This window comes from Dermacentor variabilis, chromosome 3, assembly GCF_050947875.1.
Source record: "Dermacentor variabilis isolate Ectoservices chromosome 3, ASM5094787v1, whole genome shotgun sequence".
NCBI classification, from domain to species: Eukaryota; Metazoa; Arthropoda; class Arachnida; order Ixodida; family Ixodidae; genus Dermacentor; species Dermacentor variabilis.
Window position 1 is genome coordinate 88,992,920 of NC_134570.1, and position 7,559 is coordinate 89,000,478.

A 7,559-nucleotide genomic window follows, 5' to 3' on the forward strand; every position below is an offset into this window, starting at 1 on the left:
CTTGCTGTGCTTTCCGCTTTCCTGGCAGACTCACCACGTAGTTAACGTCCGACAGTTTCTGAACAATTCGTGCTGGGCCCTCCCACTGCACGTCTAGTTTGTTGTTTAGCGATGTGCGCAATATCATGACCTCATCGCCCACCTCAAAACGACGGGCCCTGGCTGTCCGATCATAATAAACCTTGGCCCTCTGCTGGGCCTTTGCCATTGCTTCACCTGACAACTCCTGTGCCCTTCTTAAGCGTTCGAGGAGCTTAAGCACGTACTCCACCACGACTGGGTCGTCGCCCCTGCCTTCCCAAGATTCTCGAAGCATGCGAAGCGGAGACCGAAGCGAGCGACCGTACACCAGCTCAGCTGGCGAAAACCCCGTAGCTGCATGCGGCGCGGTCCTTAATGCAAACATCACCCCAGGCAGACACAGCTCCCAGTCAGTTCGATGTTCAAAACACAATGCTCTCAATACGCGCTTCATGACGGAGTGGAGCTTCTCAACGGAATTCGACTGTGGGTGGTACACTGAGCTGTGTAACAGCTTTACCCCACACCTTTCGAGAAAAGTTGTCGTCAAAGCGCTAGTAAACACTGTGCCCTGATCTGATTGGATTTCCGCAGGAAAACCAACTCGCGCAAATATGGACAGTAGTGCATTGACTATCTCAACTGAGCTGAGTTCTTTAAGCGGCACTGCTTCAGGGAACTTTGTCGCTGGGCAGATCACAGTCAAAATGTGTCTGTACCCCGTGGCTGTTACCGGCAGAGGTCCCACTGTATCAATAACGAGCCGTCTAAAAGGCTCCGTAATGATAGGTACCAATCTCAACGGCGCCCTCGATTTGTCCCCTGGTTTGCCCACCCGCTGACAGGTGTCACATGACCTCACGAAGTGGTCTGCGTCCCGAAAACACCCTGGCCAATAGTACTCTTGCAAGAGACGGTCCTTAGTTTTCTTAACTCCTAGGTGTCCGGACCACGAACCCCCATGCGTCAAGCGCAACAGATCCTGACGATAGCATTGAGGAACGATCAGCTGATCGAACTCCACTCCTCTGCGGTCTAGATACTTCCGGTACAGGACTCCACCTCTTTCCACAAAACGCGCATTTTTCCTGGCGATACCTTCCTTGACATTGCAGCGTATGTTTTCTAGGCTACCATCCTTCTTTTGCTCGGCTATCAAAGCCGACCGGCTGACTTTTAGCAACCTATTAAGTCCATCTGACGTAGGCGCGATGAGCAAATCTGCAGATAGCTCTTCTAACTTTCCCGCATCGGGAATTTCCTCTCCAGTATCTGGTGCCTTTAACGTTACAGACTCAATTTTATTCAGTTCGGGCGTGCTCTGAATATCGGCTTGCTGCGCCTCTGACCCTTTCTCATTGTTCGCCAACGTCGGCCCCGCAACTACCGCCTTTGCAGCGAGCTCCCGAACCTTCGACCTGGTTAAGGCCTGAACGCTAGCCTCACCAAACAAAAGCCCCTTCTCGCGCAGGAGGTGATCGGACCTGTTCGAAAATAGGTACGGGTACTGGGGGGGGCAGCATAGATGACACTGCCGCCTCCGTCTCAAGCGCTCCGAAAGGTCCTTCAATAAGCACTTTTGCTACCGGCAGACACACGCTATGAGCTTCCACGGCTTGCTTGATCCATGCGCACTCGCCCGTGAACATATGGGGTTCTACGTAAGACGGATGAACTACATCCATTGTAGCTGCGGAATCGCGAAGCACACGGCACTCTTTCCCGTTCACGAGGAGGTCTCGCATGTAAGGCTCGAGAAGCTTCATGTTCTCGTCAGTGCTGCATAATGAAAAAAAACACAACTTTTGGTGTTGTTTCCGGACACTGCGCCGAAAAGTGACCCGGCTTCTGGCACGTATAACAAACGCGCGCTTGCCTCGTCTCGAACCGCTTTCTGCGTTCGGCTTCGGCTGCCGCCGTCTCCTTAGGTTCGGTCGCACTACGCGTGTTCCCCTTTGCTCTCATGGGTGTGAACTTCGGCCTCTCAAACTTCGAGCCAAATTCACCCTTTTGACCGTCCTTAGCTCCGCGAGCTCGACGCGTCACAAACTCCTCGGCTAGCTCAGCGGCTCTAGCCACCGTACTCACGTCTGGCCTATCCAAGACCCAGTATCGCACGTTCTCCGGTAACCGACTATAAAACTGTTCTAGCCCGAAACACTGCAGAACTTTATCGTGGTCACCAAACGCTTTCTCTTCTTTGAGCCACTCCTGCATGTTCGACATAAGCCTATACGCAAACTCTGTATATGACTCACTTCTGCCTTTCTCATTTTCCCGAAACTTCCGACGGAACGCCTCCGCTGACAGCCTGTACTTTTTTAGCAGACTCGATTTCACTTTGTCGAAATCCTCTGCCTCCTCTCTATCCAAGCGAGCGACTACGTCGGCCGCCTCGCCGGGTAACAAAGTGAGCAAGCGCTGTGGCCACGTTTCCCGAGAGAACCCCTGCTTCTCGCACGTTCGCTCAAAGTTAACCAGGAACAAACCAATGTCCTCTCCAAGCTTAAACGGCCGCATCAGGTCAGTCATTTTGAACAATACTCGTTCTCCTGCACCGTGTGCCTGACTTCCATTACGAGCGCGTTCCATCTCTACCTCGAGACGCTTCATTTCCAAAGCGTGTTCGCGCCCTTCTTTTTCTTTCTGCTCTTTAAGTTCGCGCTCCTGTTTCTCTTTTTGCTCTTTAAGTTCGCGCTCCTGTCTTTTTGACCTCTCCTCAATAGTCTCAAGGCATTCCGACAGCTCGTCATCCTCAGCCTCTAACTCAAGAATAGCCTTTAGCAGTTCTGGTTTTCTGAGTTTGTCCGAGACATCCAGACCCAATTTCTCTTGCAAGCTCCAGCAATTTCGGTTTGCGCAACGACTTCAAATCCATGGCTGCTCTGAATGCTGCTTTCTCTACTGCTTACTATTGTCTTGCCGCAAACTAACCCGGCAGCAACGACAACCACAATTACCAGCTCTGTTTCTGACACTAACAAAAGCCTGGCAAAGCTCAGAAGAAGAAAGTCCCGCACTCACCAAACCTCGAAGCCAAGAGTTCAGCGCAGTCGTTCCGCTGCAGGCAACCAGTCATCACACAGGGCTCGTTGCACTGCTCCCGGATCGTCGTTGAACTGCTCAGCATACAGTCAACTGCATCTCTTCGCTGCTGGCCTCCGTTGTCGCGATCTCACCGCTGGCAGACAGTTGTTGTGTTCGGACTGCTGGCACGAGTTGTTGGGAACTCGGCGCTGACGCCCGTTGTTGCACCTGGGTCGCAAGCCCCAAGGGTAGCGTTGGCCTGGCGGCCTGGGGTACAACTGGAAGCATCCGAAGGTCCCGGCAAAGCATGAGTCGACTGGTAACAACAAAACAACTTGTTTATTCTAACATCGCAAAGAGTTGGCGGTCAGGTTGACCGAAGTAGAGAGACGGGAGTGCACTTTACTCAACAGAAGAAATCGGAGCCCTCCTTTTGCGTCCGGGGGCAGCTGTTTTTATACTCTCGCAGTTGAGGGCAAGAAGGAACCCCTCAATACACGAGCACGTGACTGTACAATGGGATAAGGTGACGCATACTGTCGTGTCGCCGGAGAAGGTGACTCCCACTGTCGTATCGCCGCCGGTCGGGCACAATGGGGAGGAGAAGGTGACTCCTACTGTCGTATCGCCGCCGGTCGGGCACAATGGGGAGGAGAAGGTGACTCCTACTGTCGTATCGCCGCCGGTCGGGCACAAGGAGGAGAAGGTGACCCCTACTGTCGTGTCGCCGCCGGTCGGGCACAATGGCACATACACTCACACACGCACATGAAGACACGTGGCATCGGAACATGCCTGGACGCGCTTGGCGGGGAGCGTAGCGGCGACGCCGAACGGGCCAAAATGTCTGCCGCTTTGTTGCAGTCGCGCCGGCTAAACCGCGCGTCGTAGGCGAAACGTAACAGAATCGAATAGTGCCAAAAGCGAATCGAATCGAATTTTTGAATACATTTCGGATAGTTTACGAATAATTAATGGTTGTAATATAAAACGGTGTTCCCATCTCGGTATTTTCAAAGTTAGCAAGTTTGTCTCATTACATAGTACGTTATGAAGCATTGTTTATTAAATGCACAAATAGAGTTTTCGGAGCAAACAAGTCGTTTCTTCGCATGCACAGGGCTATACAGAGAGAGCGAATGGCAGCTGTATACAAATTGTAAAGTATGGCTACCGAAGTGATGTAGCCTTCTCCCCTATTCAAGTTATTTTTTAGGTAGTGACTACAGTGACGGGGCACAGCAGTGACGGGGCCCAGCTGCATTGAAGCTTCATACTGTTATGCTCGATTTGGCTATACAAAAGTGGGCATGAAGAATCATGACGCACTCGAGAACCGATACACCGAGCAGGCCACTGTTCAATCAACTAAACATATTAGTCATTCGATCTTATGCGTGAGCATAAAACAGCTAGCTACGTTAACAGTGTTGTGAAACGTAATCATCCTTTCCCTGTGTCCATATTTTTTTGATCATCACGTGCTACCGGAAGTACTGCCGCTGGAAATTTCTTCCTGCCTCCTATACATAGTGTATATATGGCAAAAGACTACTTGAATTTGTTGGTGTTAAGACATGAAACAACATACCCTCCAAAATAAGAAACACAACATTTCGGCAAAGCACTATTTATTAGCTATAAACCACTGATTTTGTGCCTGTATTCTTGCTTGGCGTTCTGTTGCTTGCGGTTTCATAATTTATGTAACTGGTGATAACTGTTATGCATGCCATAAAAAAGATTCTGTTTTTTTCTGTTTATAATGTGCTAATGTCTTGCATTCATCCCCTGTATTGATCCCCCTATGCTTGTAACGAATGTCTATTATATTTCGCATATCCGGACCCATGCATTAGCATGCGGCTATTGGGTCCAACAGTCTTTTGCGTGTGCACTGTAACACCTATGATGATAATAACAAAGAAAGAGAGAGAGAAAGTTCACTAGAATGTAAAGGGAACGGTAAAACGCACATTAAAAAACGCATGGCATATGTTCATGCTTGTGTAGCACCAGACAATGAATATTGTACTGGATTAAGAAGAAGCAGCAGCCGGTATTTGCTCGCTTAGAAGACCGACAAACATGCAGTGCGGTGCAACTTGAGAAACAATTATATTGAAACTTCCAAGACTTTAGAAGAAACGAAAAAGGCTGAATCGTCGCGACGGCACATCACAAGTCGCCGTAGGCGTCGAAGCCTAGCTATAACGAAATTATTTTTGAACAGCTCTGATAGTGCCCGTGTAACAATGGCTGCTTGCGTACTGTCAAATGCTCATATACTGCGGCGTAAAGCTCACGGCACGGTGCGAAAACGCGCTCGCAGAGAAAGCGCGCGATCACTACATTGAAGCTTCATTCTGCTTTGCTCCATTTGGTTACACAGACAGCTCACTATAAGAACATATTTCACATAGCTTTCTCTCAGCGATTGCCTACCTTTCACGCAAGAAACCGGTTCGGGGGAATCGACTGCGGCGACCGCGCGCAGTGTCCCAGCTTACTGCACGTAGTAGGTAAAGATACAGCGTCTGTAAATCATTCCGTGTTTTTTGTTTGTCCAAGATTATTATTTTAAAGGTAAAATACTTCTGTCATCTCGAGAGTGCTTGCAAAAATGTCCAGCAGGGCTCCCGTGCAGTATGTTTATTTAGCGCCCATAGCCAAACCTATGTGGAGCGCGCCGCGTTATCCCTCAGACTACGCAAGTGAAGCGCTTCCGACAGATGGCGACTCCGTAAGTCCTCGCCTCCATAGTTGTATGAAACTCTATGCTCGCCCGGCTCGCCCCCAATACCGACAATCGTTATAGTGACGGCTCCGTCGCTAAAAGTCACGGGCCCCGTCACTGTAGTGCTGATATCAAAGTACCGGGCCTCGTCACTGTAATCACTACCTATTTTTTATGTCCTTGTTATGCAAGCGGGGTTGAAAACTTGCTGTACTTTTGCTCCAATTTTATGTTTATTCGGTCGCAGTTGACACCCCGAAATATTCGAAAAGTATTCGAAAAATATTCTCATTCACGAATAGTGACTATTCGAATTGAAGACCGAATCGAATAGGACACTATTCGATTCGTTATTTGAAAGTTTATTTTTAAACATTCGCGCGCCCCTAGTGACAAATGTCCGACAAGGGTGCAAGTGCAAGTGCACCCAAGAGACGTTTCAGAGTTCTCGGTTGTCGATGCCGCATATGCAGGTGGCAGCAGGAAGAAGGAGTACTCGGTTAGAGCCCACCCACACGGGCTGTCCGCTTCGGGTGCCACTGGTCGGCTGGAGCTGTACCAGCGAAGAGCAGACACGCTGGTTGTGCCTAAAGCCCCTGCATCCACGCGCCACCGCCGCTTTCTTAAGTAGCGCCAACCTTTGTTGTGCGCCGCCTTTTCTCCTCACACCAAATCCGGTTCCGGTATTTCCGGTTCCGGCGTTTCCGCTTCCTGGAGTTGCGCTGCGGGAATTTCCGCTTTGACTGCTGTTAGACGATGGTGAGACGCCCGCGCGTGCTTAGTTGAGCTGTGGCAGTCGCCATAAGAATGCAAAGGGGACAAGCTGTTGTATTCCGCTGTAGTAGTAGTTGGCGGTCACTGTTTTCCAAATTCACGAAAAACAGCAGTGGTCTCCAAGCGCCCAGGCACTACATTCCACTGTACGTTGTCGCTCGTGCCACAACCGGTCGCAGGTTGACGCGAAGCAGCGAACACGAGCAGATCGCTGGTTACAATAGGCGGTGGTTCTTGAATGGAATTGCATTCACAGTTTCAACCGCAGCTGGTGCAATTAAAGCCTCTCCAGCGACGCGAAAGTAAGCAAAGCTAAAAAACAAAACGTCAGTTCCACTCGGAACAGGAAGCTGCAGCTACGTAAGTTCCGCTTGGCGCCGGAAGCTAAGGGGGTGAGTGAGAGAGGGGCGCGGAGGAGGAGGGCAAGTTGGCGGTACTTAACCTGGTCGGCGGAAACGTGTATAGAGGGGCTTTAGTTGTGCCTGTCTCCCCTTCGCTGGTACAGCTCCAACCAATCAGCGGCGGCCGAAACGGACAGTCCGCTAACTGGATTTACACAATACCCCCCCCCCCCGCCTCCTTCCGCCCAGGTGTCAGGGTCGCCCCAGCCGGAAGTATCCGATGACGAATTTCCTCTATGCGGCGGAAGTTGCGCGAAGGAAGCACGGGACACATGAGGGGTGCGCACGCATTCCGCCGGAGAACTTCTAGGCTTCTGGGAGAGCTTTTGGGAAACAAAATATGTAAACTGCTGTTCGCAGTAAAACGTAGTGCGCGACACCCGACTATGTGTAATGCCGTTTGCGTGCAGCGAGCATTTGGCATCGCAGACGGCTTGCCGAATTAGCGCGTGCATCTTTCGTGTATATATACGGAGGCCCGGCGTGAAAGCGGCGACACCAAGGGGGTCGTAGACACCCGATATCTGTGGGCGGAAATCGTATGGCGCGCGAAGCCGACGTTAGCGGCTCTGTAAGTGCCATCGCACGCGTGACGAACT